The sequence below is a fragment of the Cynara cardunculus genome (genome assembly GCF_001531365.2).
Source record: "Cynara cardunculus var. scolymus isolate 2C chromosome LG 8, CcrdV1, whole genome shotgun sequence".
Lineage (NCBI taxonomy): Eukaryota > Viridiplantae > Streptophyta > Magnoliopsida > Asterales > Asteraceae > Cynara > Cynara cardunculus.
In genome coordinates this window covers 16,792,773-16,814,625 of record NC_037535.1, presented here as the reverse complement: position 1 = coordinate 16,814,625, position 21,853 = coordinate 16,792,773, and the positions used below count along the sequence as shown (strand labels likewise).

The window sequence follows — 21,853 nt, the reverse complement described above, 5'->3', positions numbered from 1 at the left end:
GACTCAATTGTTTTCAAATGCTTTAAATTAACTTTTATGAAAACTATTATTTAGATTTATTTGAAACTATGCATGCCTATATTCTCATGTGAGGTTGGGAACTTCCATAAACTTGTCCGTTCCACCGGAATTTGTTCTTTAATTGCCATCAAGACTGTAGTGGTAGAAATGGGAGTCATTTAAAAGATATTAGAAGACAGAATGACCTACGAATTAAAAAAAAACATACTTGATTTGGGTAGACAAATGGGTCTGCTATATGAAAATAGAACCCGATGCTCTTGGTGCTATCATTAATATTCTAGTTGCAGGATTTTAGATGTTTTGTTCTATAGCTTATATATGTGTTTAAGAACCTTTTAGTATATATTTTTTCTTTTGATTACCTGTTGTCCAACACCCTTCTCTCCTCTTCAATGCTAGTTTCGACTTAGATACAACTCATACTTACAAAAACTCAAAACATGAAAGTTGTAAGCCCGTCTGTTGGCTTTCCAAAAAATCTTGAATCGCCTAAAGCAAAGCTTGGATGAGTGAGATATTGTCGAAATTCCACTACATCGCAAATATGTCAAATATCCCTTTTTGTTCTTTCACTTGTTGTGTACAACTTGCTTTACTTAATTGTTGTCATCTTTCACTTGTGTAAACAACTTGTTCTAGAAAGGGCATATCAACCTCATTTTTACCATTATTCTTCTTTACCTTAGGAGGTCCAATTCCTCATTCCATGTGATCAAATTTTGTTCGATTTTGATTAGCACTTATATGATGGAATTATTTCAGTGATCTCAATAGTTTATAGTGTTTCTTTATCATTTCTTGGCATAGGTACTTTAGAATTCTAGTTATTATCGTCAATATTTTTTGGTTTTCAATGTGTTTTTGTTTTTGTACACTTTGTTATTGAAAACATGATGGATAATGAAGACCTTGAAATGTTTAGGTCTTTTTGACACAGGTTTAGAACCGTATGATGAATCATCGGAACCCTAAAAATCGAGGGTTAGTTAGAAAGAAAATGTGGTAATAATCTTCTTGGATTGTTGTCTACAAGAGATGTCCATGAATGGAATGCAAGGCGGTAGCCTTAAGACGCACTCATGGAATAATATAGCAGGAACATTAAAAAACACTCACAACTTCATTGCCAATCAAAGACAAATGAATAATCACTATGATTATTTGAGAGAGAAATACGTTGTATGGTCTAGACTAAGGAATAAAACGAGTAATGTTTATAACCCAACAAACAACACATTCAATCTACTTGAAGAGGAGTGGAAGGCAGAGGCAAAGATTAATTTTTTTCTCGTTTTCTAATTTAATTTTCTTTTAGTTATATGTTTTTACTTTTCTTTTATAACTAGTTGAGTAAATATGCTGACGAGTAGATGAATGCACCACTACTTAATCCTGATCTTTGTATACAATTTTTTGATAAAGTGGCGGCCACAGGTATAGGGACTTGGGGACCTTGGTCTAATTCTCATAACCTTTCGCATGTTGCTAATGTTTCTAACCCGCCTTTAGTTGTTGACGATCAAGGCGTAAATACCACACAAGCACCTCCTATTTCAGATCAAGCACCTCCTATTTCAGCTCAAGGACCACCTAATTCAACACAAGGACCATCTAGCTTGACATAAGAATGTTCCTCTCGTTCTTAAACTAGAAAACAAAAAGCTAATAAGCCATTGGTAAGGGAAGATGAGTTGGCTCATGTGGAGACACATGTGAAAACCATTTTTAACAAACCATTGGAGGACGATGATATGGACGCTTGTATTTGAAATTGGAGAAACTTGGTTGGGAAGATAGCCCGTTGTATGACATCACACTTTTCCTTTTTAGCCAAAACATAGATTATAGGAGAATTTGGCTACTTTTGAGGTTCTCCTTTGATCCTCTCTCTCTATATATAAATGAATAAATACCTTAATTAAATTTATTAAATAATCTTTATATAAATAAATGAATTTTCATATATAATTTGTATATAACAAATGACATATATGTTATTTTGGATAATTTTTAAGAAAGTTTTATTTAAGGTATTATTTAATGAAATGATTGGCCCTAAATTATTTTCTTATTCTTCTAAATAGATATCGTTCTCGTTTGATTCCCCTCGTCTCTCTATATAAATACATATGTATATAAGGGGGAAAATCAAACAGAAACCGCATATATGTTAGAAGCTCCATGAACCAATACAGACCACTCATATTTAACTTCCGTAATTATCTTTACTAAAATATCACACGTTTCGTTAAAAGACTCATTTTTTGTTTTGCTTTTGAAACAAAACAATGTTGTTTCACCAATGTTGTGGGTTGATATATTTTTATAATACAGTGTTGTGTTATTTCACAGATGAAACACATGAGGTTGGTATGTTTTTGAATATAGTGTCATTTTACCAACGAAACTGTACACCAATCAAGTGATATCAAATGGGGAAAAATGAGTCTTTTAGGAAGCGATTGATAAATTACTTAAGACAGAAGTTATGTATGTGTGGTCTAAATTGGTTCACAGGGTTTATAACATAAAAGGTTTCTATATGACATGTACCTATATATTTACACTAATGCATGATCTCTCATAATTCTTCTTATCAATATACACAGTCGTGGGAATGATTCGACCAGCAAATGAAAGTGGGTCAGACTACAATTCCATACGTGACAGACAGAATTCAGGCCTTTTTCATGACCTAGAAAGAAAACGAAGTCCATTTTTTTTATAAAAAAGGAAGGGGACTTCTCACAAGAAATAAAAAAAAGGCTTTCATCGTCTTTTCCTATTCATCTTTTAGATAATTAATCAATATAACAAATTTTGAAATCCAATATTAGTTTAAGAGTGAATTACAAATTTGGTTGTATGATTCATGTGTTTTGACACTTTGGGTCCTATTTTCAAATATCTATGAATTACATCCTTGTGGTTTGTATTTTATAACACAATGTGTCATGTCACTAACTTCGTCAGATTTTTTCTTTTAAGTAGGTTAAGAAGGCATTTTATAACACATGGTACTTGTTGGGGAACCCGGTTCACTGGCTCCATTTGGGGCCAAAGATTGGAGAACATGGAATCCTTGACATGTTGAAAACCAGTGTAAGAGAATACATCCCCGTATGTATATATTAGTTTTAAAATTACATTCTTTAAGGGAGACTGCTGAAAAACAAATCCCTTGTGATTCTTTAGAATCGTGTTTAAAAGGTATGAAAACAACAAAATTATGAGGAATGGTAAGGATATGGAATGGAAAGATGGATATTAATTAAAAAGTTATTGTTATTGATCCCACATGGATGGGCAATGTGAGGGTGTTGAAAGAGAAGTTAGAATAAAATGGAGGCGGGGGGAGGGAGAAAGAGCATCTTTGCGCTTGGGGCAATGACGTAGCTAATGAGGTAATAACCGAGGCGCGTCAATTGCTGGTTGAAAACTATTTCCAAACCCCCTCCTCGGCCTTGGGTATTCCCCTTGGCCGTCGAGAATTTCTGGAAGGGTTCTCTTGCGGGAATAACCCTATAATTTTCTTAGTTTACAAACTTGTTTTGAAACGTGCGTTAGAATTGTGGTTTTCTTGTAACTGTTAATGTTCTTCAACGAATATCAGTCGGCATAATTTTGCATTGCAAGTGTTGGAAAAGATATGGATTTCGTAAAGGATATGGAAGTCGAGGTGAATGCAGAAATTGTTTCAAGGACTAATTGTTTGAGCAAAGGCTAAGAAGCATATCTTGCTTTCGTATTGCTGTGTACAGTAAGAAGTATGGGAGATGTAAACAGTTTCCCATTTTGCCAACTTTTACTTGCTAATTCATTTAGATTTATAGCCACATGAAAACAACATGGATTAATTATTAGTATCAGCAGCAATCTGAAGCCATCCAAAACCTTTAATTTGATTCAGTCGACAAAACCCGTTACTAACATAACCGACATTCTTGACGTAAAGAAAAGGAGCTTTACGTATCATTTTACTTAAATAGAAGTTTGTCCACTTTGACCTGTCATTTCTTGACACTCTCATCATGTGCCTCAAGTCACTGCAAGAAAAATGAGACTCTAACCCATGGAAAAATCCGCAGGTAATCCGTCGCTAGAAGTCGGATCCGTCTGTGATTCATCGGTGAAAGTATATCATTGTGGGAAATGATATCACCAACGGATCACGGGTGACCCATTATTATCAACGGATCACCCCAATTACGGACGGATCAGAGACTGACTCTTTTCTTTACCGTGATCCGTCTGTAAAAGTTTTTTTTTTAAAGAACAATTAGTAACCCATTTTAGTCTTTTTTTTCTATTTATATAATGCTTACACACACACACACACACATATATATATATATATATAGCTTCATTCCACATACCAGTATCATGAATCATCAAACCCATGTAAGAAAATTTCATATTGATCAACAAAAACATCAAAAGGTACTTTGACCAGAGGGTGCGTGAGTTTATTATCAAAAAAATAACTCTATTTACATCAACATAATTGATGGCGCCTTCAATGCTTCCCAATTTGGATGTCTAGGTTGAATTAGAGTCTTAATAACAATCGGTATCAGCTTCATCGGTAACTCTAATCTGAAGCCACCTAAAATATTTAACTTGATTCAATCGTTATTCTCCTATATTGACGTAGAAATCAATAATTAACCTTAGATGATAAATGAATTTTACCACAAAATAAAAAAAAGCAAACAAGCTTCTATTAGGACTGGATGTTTGGTTAGGGGCCGCGCGAACGCAGCCCCCACTAACACAAATTATGACGTAGGCTCGACCACTTGGACCGACCTTAGGGTGGCACCCCTCCTAATTAAGTGCAATGGAGGTCACCAACCTAGACCATAGGCCTCATTGATCACCCATTGATCCCGTCCAGGTAAGTAAGTAAAAAGTTGTAAAACACTCTTGTTATATAGATTTTGCTGGGGCTGCAACTTTCATTCCAACACCCATGTGGGATCTTAGTTACTAGTTTTATGTAATTATTTATCTTTATAATTATATAAATGCAGTTTGGTTTTTACAAATAATATCAAAAATATGATGAGAACTCATTTTGAATCATAAAAAACGATGATATTGCTCATAATTTATCAAGAATATCTGTAGTTTCTTTACTATTTGACATTTTATATGCTGATCACTACATAAATATGTAAATATTGCTTACAATTTAAGTAGACTACTAAATGTTCATCCAATTTAAGCACTAGAATGCAGTTTCTGTCTCCAAATGTTACAATTTAGAGTCTCTAAATTAAAACAAATTCTGATGGCAACTGTAGATACTAATTCCGATCGTTCTTCTCTCATCGCTCCCTCAACGTTGCCTTCTTTCCATCGCTCCATCGTTGTTCTTTCCACTCCTCACCCCTGTCTCCAAAATCCTATCATAATTTCCGATTAATCTCGAGCATCTTCATCCATGGGGGATTCGAAGAGTCAAAAAAAATTACTGATTTTAACCATGGATTACCGTTAAAAGTGATGTATATAGCTTTAAACTTGACTTGAGATAGAACATAAAAATTAAAAACCAAACTTGATATTGTTGGCTATGGAGGAATTTTGGAAGTGGTGGTGGTGGTCCAACAAAATCAAAGATGAAAGAAAATATTTCTAATTACAATTTATTTTAGTTTTAGATATGTGTGAATTTTCTTATTTTTGCTGGAAAATATAAAAATGTTTATATGTTATGTCATAATTTTTTTATATATTTTAAAAAATTTAAAAATAAGATATTGAATTTTGGGGTTGTGTACTAGGTGCTGACCGATCATCAATGCCGACTCGTTCAGCAGTCCACTTGTTTACGAGACTACCGCTCTGACCGAAAACTGACCGAGACGCTGACCGAGGACTTACCGTGTCAGCACCAAAACAATGCTTACCTGGGTTATATTTCAATTTTCTATGTGGTGCCCCTTTTTCACGATTAGGTTTTCATCACTTATCGTGCTCCTCTTCGATCTCCATCCCTCATCGCTCCTCCTCCCTGTCGCTCCGCACACTCCTCCCTTTTCGGCTCTGTCACTTCTCCTCCATCGTCGTTCATCACTTGGCCTTCCTCCCTTTTCAGTCTCGAACTGGTACCATCGAAACTCTCCCTCTATCTTTTCTCTATGTTTTTCTGTACTTGAACAATGCAAATGAGTTTTTCTCTATGTAATCGATTTGGGAACTTCCCCGGTGCAAATAAAGGTTGTAATACTTTTTTGCTTATCATGATTAGTGGTTTTGCCATGCTCTATTTCTTGATTGATTTCCTTGTTGTTGCTTTTCAAAACTAGCTACTGATATTTAGATGTAATAATTTTTTTGGTTATCACAATTTGTGGGTTTTGCTTTTCCAACAAAGACAATAGAAAAATAGTATTACTTTTGGTATTCTTTAATGCAATTTCTTGAATATCCATTGCATAAATACAGCCACTATGTGGCTTGTCACACACCATATTCATCATTGCCAATTTATCATAACCATTTCCACAAGCGACATCCACAACTGCTGTTGTTGATTGTTTCATTCAATGGTCCATTTTGGATATACAGAACTACTCTTGTTGACGTGATGTGAGTACTTCAAAAATTCTAATGATTGGCGAACTATAGCTTGAAATTAAAGTGGGGTTTTGCTAGTTTCCAAAAGTTGGCCGATTATTTGCATATTTCCCTTCGATCTCTTCTCCACATTCCAAAACCGTCCTCATTTCTCTACCCCAACCCAAACGTTAAAAACAACCTCTATAGTGATTCCTTGAAACCAAACGGTTCTGTTCAAAAATTTCTCTGATTATCCTACGCCCATGGAATTACCCTTCACCATCCTCCAAAATCAAATCGTTCCTAATTTCTCTCCATCCCCATCCCACCATGAGCAAAGAGTTTGATAAAAAAGAATTCTTAACCCTAACTCTAAAACAAGGATAATGATTGTGGAAATCAAATCAATGAATGGTTCAAATGAGATTATGCTCCTGCAAGTTTTGAGGAAGAGGATGAAGATGTGTTCGTTGCACAAGGTTGTAAGATATTAAATGTCACTTCATCTTTGTTACAAGACTATCTTGAAAGCATTGATTTTTAGTCCTTGTTCTGCTCGTAGCAACCAAGGGATTCTGAAAAAGAGCCAGAATCACCAACTCATATTAACGCTTCTGGGTTCTTTGAGAAAAATTTCTTTCTTTTTTCACTTATTTGTGAAGTCTCTGAGTCTAGGATTGCTTTCTGGATAACATTCATCCATTCTCGAAGAAATTTGCTAGAAAGAATAGAGGATATAGTATCAGAGATGGGATTTGGAGTTCAAAACGGAAAGGTAAATAAAGATATGTCATCTTAGAGCATCTCCAATGGACAAGTATAATTCAATTTTTGAAGCTGGAGTCCGATAAAACGCCAAACTTTATGCCGGCCAAGTTTTTGAAACTGCATATTTGCAGTATTCGATTGTGAAAGGCAAATGTATGGTCCCACCACTAATTCAATTATTATATATTATTTTAAATAAATATACATATTTGGTGTTTTTTTGGGACAAGGTTGGGGATGATCTTAGAGAAAAAGAGAGAGTGTTGAAATATTTGTTTCTTGTGATCAGTTGAAGTTGTTGGAAGATCAGAATGGGCAGAGAAAGTCTTGTAGAAGTAAGTAGTGATACTACAATCCTGACTGAAAATTCATTATTAAGTGAATGGTGTTGTTTTCACGATATATGAATATGTGTTCTTATGGTTGCATGTGTTTGATGTGTTTGTATGTGATGGACTTAAAAACAATTTTCTCAGTGCTAGCCCCTTGATCACATCAAAATCCGACCCTTATGTATATCTATCATCACAAATAACTTGGTATGTTCAAGATCTTCCACGAGTTTGAAATCATTTATTGCTTCCATGTTCATAATTGGAACCAATAGTTGGTTGTTAATGGTATTCATATCACCCATAACACTCACATTTTTAGCATGTTTCCAAATTTAATTTTCTTCTACAGTCTATTGTTTACCATTGCGTTTTCAGAAGAGGTATAAACTGTGTTGGTTAAAAGGGCTCATCTTTTGTTTCAATCATGGACTTGCTTATAACTCTTTGTCACTTTTTTCACAGAGGTATGTTGTCCCACTTGTAAGCCCTTATAATTTTATGCCACAAGTGTAACACCCTCCTTTCTCCCATGAGGAATGTTACGTGATCTAAAACAAACTGTCCAAAAGTACTCCAAAATGACGGATAAATTAAAACCATAAACCCTATCGTAGAGAAAGTCTTCAAAATACATAAACATGTAACTTAAAAGCTAAGCCATTCCATACCAGATTAAGTTACAACTGATACATACACAAACATCTAAATAAAAGCCGAATTTAAGATAAGAACAAGTAAGTCTCTAAGCATGTCCTTTGTCCTTATCCAACCTCGAACAACCTGGCCTGAGATGCATACTGTAGTCAGCTTATAAAGATCAGTGAGTTCATGGTTTGCGTAAGTGAAATCATATCTTGTCACACATATCAAACATGAAAACTTTGTATAAAATAGTATGCATTTTCTGAAAACATCCAAAGCTAAAATAAACGAGACCTCATAACTGTGTCATCGAGTAGGGATTAATAAGTTGCAAGCATTCCCTGGGTGTGTACGACTCACCTATAGCTAGTAATCCAATACGGGGTCATGCTCTCATGTCACAGGCATTAGTCACCCATTTCGGTGTCATGCGTCCCCTAAAGTGTGACAAACCAAACTGACATCCCATACTTCAAACCATATACCATTTGTACAATTTAAACCAACTGAAAACATAAGCATGCTAAATATGTTTAAAAAATGGGAGAACAATTAACATGCATGTTCCACAAAGCTCCATATACATGTAAATATATAACCGATGTCATGTATTAAAACCGGTATCATGCCTAACATTCACCACCATAAATAATAGCATGATAAAATAATTTGGTACTTATGTATGCATCTCATTGTAAGTGTCATGAAAACTCACCTGATTGCATAGATCGACTATCGATACCTCCCGATGAAAGACCTACATGTTTCATACCACAATATCTAATTCATGGCTTACTTTCTCAAACAAATCAACTATGGTTAATCTCGATCCGGCTTAAAGTCAAACTCCATATCTGAGCATCCTAATATGCCTCAAATAACTCAATTTGACACCATCATTAAAATATGCGTGGGTCAAACGTATCAAAAGTCAACCTTTGGTCAACTCGATCAACCCCGACTACCTTTACTCAAACCCAAAATCCAAAACTCGATGGCCTCCTAAAACGTCAAAATTAACATTTTATGATCTTATAAATCCATCTCTCTAAATTATAGCGTCCCGATAATTATTTAACTCAAATAAGACGGTTAATCTAATTATAAAAGATCATCTAAATAATTAAATGATTTATTATAAACACCTCTCCTCAGGAAATATATAATTTATATAAATCCTCTAAAAGCAAAGTGCTCGATAATAACTCACATTATTATGACATTTTAAAATCTTAATTTTTAAATAATCTAAGGGCTTGTTTGTTTTTTGAAAAAAACCACTTAATGCCTCTTAAGTATGAACTGTTCAGACGTTTTTATTTTCAGACCGTTTGTTTTTTTTTATATAAATAAGAGCTGAAAAACTCTTAATTTACTCTGAAAAAAAAGTGATAACATAATCACTTAAATCCTCTTAATAGCTTCCTCCAAACTCTTCCCTCCATCCTCACCTCCAGATTTATTCCTCCAAATCTATCTCGCAAGACATTCGATCTCCAAATCAATCACCCAGATCGATCCACATATTCTCGTAAAAAACAACCCCCCCATATCGATCAAAATCTATCATATCCAAAACTTGACTGATTCAGATTTCAGACTTCAGACGTAAAAACAAACAGTCTGACTGATTCAGATTTCAGACTTCAGTACCACCTCTTAAAATTCAGAAGTGAAATTAGATTTCAGACTTCAGAACCTCTTAAAAAACAAATGCCACATAATTCTTTTTTATTGTAATCACTCCTTTTAAAATAAACAAGTGAAATGTGAACTCCCAAGTGTATAAATATTTTGAAAATATCTTAAAAAGCCAAATATACAAAATATTGCTTGAAATACCTGTATATTCTAATCCTAGGGACATCTTGGCAATTTCATAAAGAAAAATAATTGAAATCAGATAAAATATTCATTTTATAACTCCCAAGAAAACTTGCTGAAATTTGTAGAATGTTACTATAGTCGAAATCATGTTTTCCAAACTTCCAAGACTATACTTGAAGTAGGCAACTTTACCGCGCTTCGTGCAGTCGTTGTTACTTCATGAAGAAAAACATCGAGAAGTTTGAATTAAAAATAAAGTGGTAAAAGTATCACAATAATTCTGTTCGAATGTTTGTTTTTGTAAGCATAAAGAGAGTTGCAATATATTGGTTCGGGGAAAATGAATATGTAGTGTGAAAGAATTTTAGGTTGTGATGGAGTATGTGATTTAAGGAATTATTAAGTGAGAAGTTTAGAGATCATATTTTGTTATGAACACACTGTTAAATTGTGAAATTGTAGAAAATACATTTGGTAGATGTAGAATAAAGAGTTTGAGGTCAAAAACTCTAAACCTTTCCTAAAGAAAGTTATTTAGATGGAATTTTTAGTCTTGTTTGCTTTTATTCCCTTTACATACTTGCAAAAATGCATCTATTTTCACATCTCAGTCAACTGATACGAATCAAATGGTATGAATGATTGAACACAATAACGAATTGGCTTAGTTTCTATAAGAAAATTATGATACAGATCAAATGGTATGAAGTGCTTCTCCTCAAGACCGTTAAGTTCCTTGCTTTTTGGATAGATCTTGCCAAATTGGATCAATAATACCTTATCACAATCCAAAACCATTGCTTTTGGCATCCCAGTAAATGTAAATGAAAATTGATGCGACTGTCAAATGTGGTGGGTTCCATAAATAATATGCTTTCCAGTTGGGAAATGTTAGATTTGATGTCTAATGCATTATAAGATCCCAAATTGGATATAAAGTTTAAAACCAATCCATTTGAACATAACCCCATTACTTGAAAAGTTATTAAAACAGTATGAGAGTCAAAATCAACAAAAAACAGAAAAACTTATGGATGACTTTAGAACCTCAAAATCAAACAAGCAGGGAAATGAACAACTTTAAAAGTCAAAATGATTCATCAAAAAACTATACCGGACATAAATTGAACAAAGCTAAAAACCAATCCAGTTAACTAAAAATGTTAAAACCGTAATGGTATAAAAGTCAAAATCTCAAAAACTGAAAAGGACACAAGGCTATTTCTTCAGAAGTTGAATATAAGGCACAAATTCAATTACTTAAAAAGGTCAAAATTATACATCAAGAGAGCTCTGAACCAGTTAATCATCCACTTTGGATATACCTGTTCTCTTGTCACAAAAAGTTAATATCCAACCACCACACCTCTTCTCCATATTCCCATATCTCTCTCTCTCTCTCTCTCTCTCTCTCTCTTTCTCTCCCTAGTAATGCTCTTTTCTTGGTTATTAGGGGTTTTAGAAAGTTGAGGGAAAGTGTAATAAAAAACAACAAGACATGTGTCTTTACATTAAATTCTTCTGTTAATTGAGTCAATTCATGGGATCTTTGGCAAGAAGTGGAAAGTATTGTCCAGTTGATATTTCATGGCATCAAGTTAGCATAACTAAGAAAGGAATGTTACTAAACTTTATAGAGGTATACTTAACGTAAATTTGATATATCATGTTATTATTATTATCTAACTTTTTCTTGTTTGTTAGACAAAATTTGATCTTCCACCGGGATCCGATGATTGGATTTTAAAATCATTTGCAAACAAGGTGAGAAATTGGAGGGCAAGAATAAAGAAAGATTACTATGATCCATCTCTATCACTTCAAGAGCAAATAAAGTCTAAGCCTAAGAGAGTTCGTCCGGATCAATAGATGAATCTTATCGATAATTGGAACAAAGAAGATGCTAAGGTATATTATTTCAAAACAAACTGAAAGTGTCTATACTTTGCTTTGATTACTGTTGTTTTTGTTGTTTTCTACTTCTCTCTGGTTCCTTTCATTAATGATAAAATCTCTGTTGGGTTTCTGGTCAATACTCTATGCTGGATCATCTATAAACATCAATCTTCTCTTGACCCGTTCACTTGTTTTGAGGGATTGTTTGCTGGCTGTTTTTGTGTGGCAAATCTTATAAAAAATCGTAATTTGGTAGCCATTTTTTATAATAATATTATAAAGTGTTAGTGTTAGTTTTTTCTTGTTTTGAGGGACTGTTTGTTGTTACAGCTGTCACACCCAAACCAACTAAATTAATTAAGCCCACAATGATCAAAGTTCAATCACAGTAACTTAAAGCAGGAAGCTTCATATCAATAATCCATTCACTTGTTTTGAGGGACTGTTTGCTGGCTGTTTTTGTGTGGCAAATCCTATAAACATCGTAATTTGGTAGCCATTTTTTATAATAATATTATAAAGTATTAGTGTTAGTTTTTTCTTGTTTTGAGGGACTGTTTGCTGGCTGTTTGCATGTGAGTGAGTGCGTCCTGATCGGGTGCTAGTCTTCCATATGATATCTTCATTAGGTTTTTAGCATATGTTATATTCTTTTTACATTTGTCTATTAGAAAACTTTTTTGTGAATTTTCTTGTTTTCATGGATATATAATTTATCCACTTCTAGCTTATAGCTTTATATGTCATTTTCAGAAAATCAGTGAAAGAAATAAGACTAGTAGGGGATATAAGAAGATGATGCATATTACAAGGAAAAAAAAAGTTACGCTCGAGTTCGTGAAAAACTAAAAGTGTTAGGACTGAAATTCAGTGTAAATTTTTATTCGTCTTGAAAGTTAAAATTGTCTATAATTGTATAAAAGTCATCGTGTTTGACTTTTTTGTAGTTTGACTTTGACTTTCAAGGGTAGTAGTTTGACCCTATAAATAGTCTTGTTTTAGTGTAAATCTTTTAGGATTCTTTCATTGTAATATCTGATTATGTAATAAAAGGTTTGACTAATTTGGGAATTTGAATTTTTCTCTCAACTCTCTCATGTGTTCTTGATTGTTAGATCTTAGTTTCTGCCATTGATTCTTGATAGAAGATTGAAGATTGATTATTGTGGGACAACAATTGGTATCAGATCTGGAAATGCAAAAAAATCGTTGAAATAAATAAAAAATTTGAAGATATTTGGAAGAAAATTTTCTGGATTTTTGGGTGTTCTTTATATGTGTTCTTAGTGTTCTTATCATTTTTTTTGATTTTGAACCGAATTTTTTTCTAAATCTTCTATTTAGGTGTTAAAATTTTGATCATCGTGTGCGTATTTGATATGTGAATGATTGTTGTTAATAAATTTTTCAGATTTTAACACTTTTTTAAAGAGATTTGTTGATTTTATGAATTTTTAAAGTTTTTCGTGTTCTTGATAAATCTCATCAAAAAGGTCAATTTTGATCCATTTTCGTATGAATTTTTGTAGTTTTTGTGTTTGTTTGTTGATTTTTGATCGGATTATGAATGTTGACTTGAATTGTTTCTAAATCGCTTGGGTTGTAATCTATTTAGGTAAATCGCTTGGGTTGTGTTTGGCATAAGTAAACCGCTTGGTGCATAGATTAGATGTTGTCCGGATATTGCTAAATCGCATAGTTCATAGATTCAATTGTGACTAGTTTGGTTTAAATCGCTTGATGAGGATGGTGAGCGGATGTATCTAAATCGCTCAAGGGGAATAACTAAATCGCTTGACATTTTATTTAGTAATCGGATTAGCTAAATGACTTGGTGACCGGATATTGATTTATCGCTTGGCGAGTCTGAGTTGTGACCGGATCTCTCTTCATATCGGACAAAGCTTAGACGGTTTAGGTATCATATCGGACAAGGCCTAGGCGGAGAAGATAGTTCATCGGACAAGGTAAATCGCACAGGCTGTAAATCGCACAGGCTGTAAATCGCACAGGCTGTAAATCGCACAGGTTCTGGACGGATTAGGCTGTTTGACTTAGTGATCGGATTTCCTAAATCGCTTGGTTTATCTTTGAACTTGGTGACCGGATTTCCTTATCGTTTGGTTTATTGCTTGAATTTGTTGTTTGAGCTTGTGTGTAAATCGATCAATTTGTGTATAAATCGCTCAAGTTTTGGTTTTCTTTGTACAAGCTTTACCCGGATTACTGTATATCGCTGGTTATAGTTAGGAAGTTCATCGCCTAGCTTGTGACTTGTTTATCGCACAAGACTTGGCCAGTTTTGACATACCTCTTACAAGTCTTGACTGAAGATCATTTATCCGCACAACTTCTTGAGCGGACTTCATCTAATCCGCAGGATAACTTGACCGGAGATCTCATATTTGCTTGATTTTTTGAGTGATCTTCATCTAATCCATTCACCTTAAATCGCACGAGTCTTGAGCAATTTATGCTTGATTGCTTACATAGCTTACCCGTATAACTTCTTTGCCAAAGACTTGGTTGTATTTTCACTTACTAGCATCCTTCCTTGGACATCATTGTGTAATCCGAACTTGTTAATTTTTGAGGATTTTACAGTTTTTATTTGTTTTTGTTCTGCTTTGTATTGTGTTGAACTGTTTGAGATTTCCTGAACTATTTTCTATCGCGAAAACTGTTTTTCATCAGTTTTAACTATTTTAATTGTTTTTAACTGTTTTCAATAGTTTTTGATTGTTTTACTGATTTTTGACAATTTTTTGCTGTTTTTCTGATTTCTCATCAATTTTTGTGTTTCTATATTTGTTTTTTAGCTTAACTGTTTTTTATTTCTTTTTAATTGATTTCATAGCATTTGAAACTTAATCAATCTGTTAGAAAATGAAGTTTATATTGAGAGAGAGAATAAAGAACTGAGAGAGAGAATTTCTGAATTAGAAAGGAGCGTAAAGGACTACAGTGACAAATATTTTAATATGTATGATGAGAATTTTGCAGATAAAGAATTTATCAAGGATCTGCAAAGAGAAAATAAAACCTTGAGAGAAAGTTCTAAAAATGATTTATCTGTTAAGACTAGTGAATTTGAGAGAACTTTAAACACTGTAAGAAAAGAGTGTGAAGAAGAATTGAAAACTTGGAGTAATGCTAATAAGGAATTACTCAATAAACTTCAAGATCTGCAAACCGAGAGGAATTCTTCTGAGAAAGATGATACAGATACTGAGAACTTAACTGTAAAACTTCATAAATATGAGAGTGATTTGTGTGAGTTAAGGAATGAATTTGAAAAGGAGAAGAAAAGATTTTCTGATATAGAGAAAAAGTTTGATGCTGAACGTTTATCTTATGAGGATAAGATAAACTCTCTTGAGCTAAACGCCAAAAGGTTGTTAAAGGAAATCTCGGATTTTGAGCAGCTAATATTCTTCGAACGAGCCAAGAATGATAAAGAGAAGAAAGACATCAAAGAAGAATGTCTAAGCCAAAATCATAAATTATCTGACAGCATTGCTCTAAAGCAGAAGGCTTTAGATGAAGAGAAGAAGCAATTTGCTCTTGAGAAGAGAAATACTACAAAGAAACATACATATATTGCTAAAGAGCTTGCTGAAAAGAAAAAGTGGCTTCACATCACTTCTGAGAATGAGAAGAGCAGCTCATATGAAGAGAGAATAGAGCTTATAAATCAGAAGAAGAAGTTTGAAATGCTTAAGAAGGAGTTAGAAGGTAAACTCCTGGATACTACAAAGAAATTGTCTGATCTGAAGACAGACCTTGAAACTGAACTGAAGATGAGAACATAACTCAAAAATAAGTATGATTTAGTTACTATGGAAAGAGACCAGCTTTTACAGAAAGTCATTACAGAAAGTCAAAGACTTTTCTTGTGCTTAAAGCTCAATTGGTTCTCCTTCTCAGTGTAAAACTAGCTTCTATGACTGTTCCAAATCGAACAGTTATTCAAGCAGCTCTAAATCAACTGTTTCTAAGAACTATTCTCGTTCTTCTAATCAATATTATCAAGGGTATGTCATTAGATCACCCAATTACTCTTCTAAGGTTAAAAGCATTTGGGTCAATAAATCYGAATCTGTTTCATCTTGTACCCCTGTTGTTAATAATCATCTTCCTTGTTTTGTAAGATCTACTTCTGATCTAATTAATCTTAGAAAGAGAAGAATCATGTGCTCCACATGCAAAACAACAGATTTTGTGAATAAGAAGACGTACAACAGATGGAGTGCAGACAACAGATATCAGAAGGATTGGAAAGGTAAGAACATGTATGATTATAATAATTGGTATGAATCATATTATGTATATAATCATCCTGTTAAAAGTGCGAAAAAGAAAACATCTAATAGAAATAGATGGTTTGGAAGTTACAACATATCCCAGCCCGATACTAACAAAATAGGACCCAAGTTCGTTTGGGTACCAAAATCTGTTTGATTTAAGTAATTTTTCAAGTTCGTTTGCAGGTGTGTCATTTTTGTGCTGATCAGAATATTATATCATTGATGCACTAATGCAGGGAGAGTTGTAATTTGTTCTAAACAAGGCTTCTGAACAACACAGTTCAGGACCCGTGCTTTACCGAGTGTGGTTTCTAAACACCCAGTTTAGGACCCGTGCTTAAAATGTTTCCATTTTTATTTTTTGAGCTTAACTGAAAAATTACTTAAATCTACTTTCTAGGGGGAGTCTCTAGAAGTTTTTGAATAAATGTTTTTGGAAAATGAGTTGTTTTTAAGGAAACGAGTATATTTTCTGAACAAGTATTTCCTGAGATTTTACTTGTGTAATTTCTCATCAAACATAACTCTAATACCTGTTTTAGATATTTTTCAAACTGTTATTATCACGTCTCTTAAAATAATATCTTTTTCGGTAATAATACGCTCGTTTGTATTCAAACGTTGATTTTCGGATTTTTTTTACCTTGATTGATATACTTTTTTTAATCAGAATCTGTAAACTCGTACTTACAGATCTTCATTCATTTCTCTCGCATACCGAATAATCTGATCATTATCGCATCATTCCTTTATTGATTGTGCTTAAAAGCCAAATTTCTTGATCAATTTTTATATGATCATTGTGCTTTATAGCAATAATATTTTTGATCAACTGTTCGTGATCAATTGAGCATAATGCTAAATTTTAGGAGGGACTAAGTGCTTAACAAAAATACCTTTATAGAATGTCAGAACCGACAAACCTACCCAAGAGGACAGCCATATTTGAGTGAGCTTTAAATACAAAAGGGTTTGTGTGCTGAGACTACAATGAAAATGAGAGGGGTAGTTGTTGTGAGACAAAAGAATTGATGAGAGTTGTGTCAGAATCAAAAGAATAAACAAGATCCTGTTCCAGACTTCTAAAATCCGGGCATACTACACAATCTATTAGTTTTCAATTCTTTCGAGACTAATATTGAAAAAGGCAAAGCCTAGGCCAATTCTTGTCACAACCCCACCAGCTACTCATTTATCTCTTAACAAATAAGTGTTTTAATAACACTTGGGGCACGTAGCTCACAATCTATCAATTTCTCGTTCAGAGAAATTTGATATTGAAACAAAAGGATATATGTCTCCCCTTCAAGTCTTTTTTATCACTAATTGAGTCTGATAAATTTGTGTAGTCCACACGGTTTATCTTTTGAGCCTAAACAGAAGCATTTGTTGCTTTATCTTTCTACACTACACAGTTTTGCATTTTATATGTTATTTTGCCTAAACATTCATAGATATGCTATTATTAAGCTATCGATGATTGAATGGAAGACTTGGTGAGATGAGCCTCAAAAAGTCTCATATATACAGTACATCCGTTGTATTGAGTATATTTGTTATACTCACAGGCCAATCTTTTTATAAGATTGAAAACAATTTCATAAGTTGAAATTGGTTGTTACMTTCCCATTCCCTTAATCTGAAAAGATTATACAAGTGGATTTGAAAAGATCTGCTTACTTTTTTATGAATTGACGGTTCTTGCTGAAATTTCATTCATTCTAAAGTACGATGTAATGATTCTCATTTTATTATAAGGGGGAGTATGTAATAATGAATGAAATGTTCAATTTCGAACGATACAAGGGGAATATGTTGTAAAGATCAAGGGGGAGTAACATCAATGTCGGCAAAAGACTCAAAAGGAGTGTGACTGTAGATTATTACTGAAGATTATTCATATGCTACAATGTCTGAGAGTTTTTGAATGTGAAGATCATCCTTACAACAGTTTACTGATAAAGATTTCTTTTGAAGAGAAAGTTTGTTCATTATCTGAAGAAGTTCATTTTTGAAGAAGAATGTTACTGATTTGTTTGTCTGAAGAGTTTTTTTGAAGATCGTATCTTGAAGATCATATATGAAGTTCGTTACTGATTTATTCTACATTGTCAAAAGAGAAGATCATCACTGTTCTACATTCGAAGGGGAGAATGTTAGAAGATCTTTCTCAACAAAAATTGTCTGAAGATTTCAAAGTGAAGATTATTTTTGAAGATTTTGAAAAAGTCATAAAGTGCTCAATGTGACCAAGTTCAAACAAGGTTCAACGCGCGCAAATTCTTTCAAGTCTGAATACAAAGGGGGAGAATGTTATGACTGAAATTCAGTGTAAAATTTTATTCGTCTTGAAAGTTTAAATTGACTATAATTGTATAAAAGTCATCGTGTTTGACTTTTCTATAGTTTGACTTTGACTTTCAAGGGTAGTAGTTTGAACCTATAAATAGTCTTGTTTTAGTGTAAATGTTGTAGGATTCTTTCATTGTAATATCTAATTACGTAATAGAAGGTTTGACTAATTTGGGAATTTGACTTTTTCTCTCAACTCTCTCATGTGTTCTTGATTGTTAGATCTTAGTTTCTGCCATTGATTCTTGATAGAAGATTGAAGATTGATTATTGTGAAACAACAAAAGGTAATGTAGTTATTCATATAGATGATGCAATACGCATATGTATTTATATATATATATATATGGGTTGTTATAGGAATCTTCGTCGGGACGTGAACCTAGTCGAATGGAGTTGTTTGTTGCATTTTTTTTCTTCTAAAAACGGCATTGCCAAAAATGTCGAAGCTGCAAATGCTATTGTATGTTATATTTACACTTTGTCGATTACATATGCAAGTTTTACTTGAACTGTAGATTAGTTTTCACAAGTTTTATCATATTTGTTAGTGATAATTTATTTGACTATAGAAACAAATGCTAGACCTTAACTTTCAACTTCCTGAGGGCTCACTTGATGAGCCGGGGCCTAATGATATATTCTCGAAAGTGATGGGAAAAGACAAACATGGCAGCGCTCGTATGTATGGGCTAGGTGTTTGAGGTTCAGATATATGGGGTGTCTTGCCAAGTCGCTCTACCTATTATAGGGAGAACATGTTGTGGAAAAGAGCATATAAAGATGTTAGCAATGAAGTAGGTGAGCTGAAAGCTATGGTATTAGAGATGCGAGGGTCAAATGAAAATATTTCTAGTACTTCAAGTGTTCCCGTGACATCAATAAATCGTCCTAAAGCTACCACCGAACTTCAACCTCTAAAGGTACGTGTCTTTCTAAAACTTAAATCCTAGGGTAAAGTAGTTCCTTAGCTAGAAGAATAAAGTTGTATTCATGTGACTGATGAACAGTTTAGAGTCTTGTTCTTCAATCTTAGAAGAATAAAGTTGTACTTCAAGTGTTCCCGTGCATTTTTTTTAATAAAATCTTAGAATCTTGTTTTTCAATCATGTTTTTGTAGCTTGGGGATGTTGTTCATCTTAAAAGCATCATAAATTCCATGGAAAGTGTGGCAAGAGGACATGTTAAGAGCTTATATCCAGATGAATTGGTTGGTGGCGAGGAGATTGATCCAAATTGGTGTGAGGTACATGTTTTGGTTGCTATTAAAAGGAGGGAATGTTTGGTTAGACCATATGAATTGTTTATTACAATTGAAGAAGCTATTGAAGCAACAATCGCATGGCCTTGTCCTTTCACTTTGGTATGTTAATCTTTGATAAAGTGTAGAATTTTTTTATTATATAACTTTAAGCTCATATATCTGTTTTTTAATTGTAGGTTGTGCATGACAGAGATTAATATCTCCCTTTTGTAGGGAAGAATAAGATTTTTGTATTTGCGTTATCCTTGTTCGTTACTTTGTTTTGTCATGATACAACTTTCTGGTGGATACATAGCTTGGTAGTTGATACTCATTTAAATACTTGTACAACTTCGAATTTTGTTCAATCGAATCACTCTCATATATGCTTTTAAATGTAATATTACAGAAGGATTTTATAATTGGATGATACGTCTCGCATTATAGTCATTTAGGACGCCTTTAGTGTTAATTATTATAGTCTATTAGGACACCTTTTTAGTATTACTTAGTTCATTTTATAGGACTCTAAAATTTGTTTCATAATTATTAAGACAAATATTTTGGTACTATATAATTGTTTTAGCGACATTGAATTTTGTCCWATAAAAGCATTTTTTGGGACGCCCATATTTGTTTTTAAATGTAAACATTTTGTGACAACATAAAGTGTCYTATATTATAGTCTATTWGGACACTTTTTAGTGTTACTTAAACCATTTTATAGGACTAYGGAATTTGTATCATAATCCTAGAGTTTTTTAGGACACTCAAATTCATCTCATTAACCTAATACAACACCTTTAGCTGAGACACACACATTTTTTGTCCTATAAACTTAAAAGTCCTATTAACTACTTTATTAGGACACTAATGAGGGTCCTATAAACCACTTTTTGTTGTAGTGAGAACTAACATTCATGCTTTTGGTTGTCTTATTATAAGAATAATATAGTCGTGTAATATACTGAATGTGAGAAATAAAAGTATAATGTATAAATAATTATTGTCAATTCGGTATATTATTAGGTGCACTCAACAAAATTGGGTTTATAGGACACCCAATCTCTAAGTGTCCCAATAGACCGCTTTATAGGACTTAATTTATAAGACCAAAATATAAAGCGTCCTATGTAAATGTGTTGTAATAAGTTTATACGACGCTTTTGGGTGTCTTAACAAGTTTTTAAGGACATTTTTAATACAAAGTGTCGCATTAGCAACTTTATAGGACACTTTTGAGAAATTGTCCTATAAACTCAATTTTTATAGGACACTTGTTTTTATAGGACATTTTTTCAAATAGTGTCCTATAAAGTTGATAATGCGACACTTTATATTAAAAGTGTCCTAAAAAACTTATTATGACATCAAAAAACGTCATATAAACTTAATACGACACAATTAGATATAACACTTTATTTTTTTGGTTCTATAAACTAAGTCCTATAAAGAGGTCTATTAGGACACTTACAATTTAGGAGTGTCCTATAAACCCGATTTTGTTGTAGTGGTGAGAGAGCCAAATATTACTCTCTATCATGAATAATACAATAAACTTGTGATATGGTTGAAAATTCGTTGCTAGATGGCTCCTATAGAAAAAGTCATTAAATGAAAAGTATTAGTTTATATATTGTGTCAATGTTATAGCTAAGCAATATTTGATAGTTACTATGATCTTGAGGATGTCGTACCTGAATATCATGAGTTGTTGAAGAAATAACTTGGAAGACTTCCTTGAAAACAATATTTTTAATGAAGGTTCGATCTTCAATCTCGTTGTCGGCATTTAGTATGACCAACCCTTAACGTGATGTAACTTGTGATACAACAACATACAGTTGGCCATGGGTAAACACTTGGTTCAGGAGATATAAGCCAACATGCAT

The 21,853-nt window shown here is 33.3% G+C and overlaps 1 non-coding gene and 1 pseudogene across 1 annotated transcript; one reads left to right on the top strand and one right to left on the bottom strand.

Moving 5' to 3' along the window:
- The first annotated feature begins 3,393 nt into the window (after nucleotides 1-3,393).
- LOC112517523 lies at nucleotides 3,394-3,546 on the top strand (annotated as a pseudogene).
- Nucleotides 3,547-4,766: 1,220 nt separating this feature from the next.
- Nucleotides 4,767-4,929, bottom strand: LOC112517505. Its single transcript, XR_003069701.1, has one exon. It is a non-coding gene; the product is annotated as a U1 spliceosomal RNA (small nuclear RNA).
- Between the last annotated feature and the right edge of the window lie 16,924 nt (nucleotides 4,930-21,853).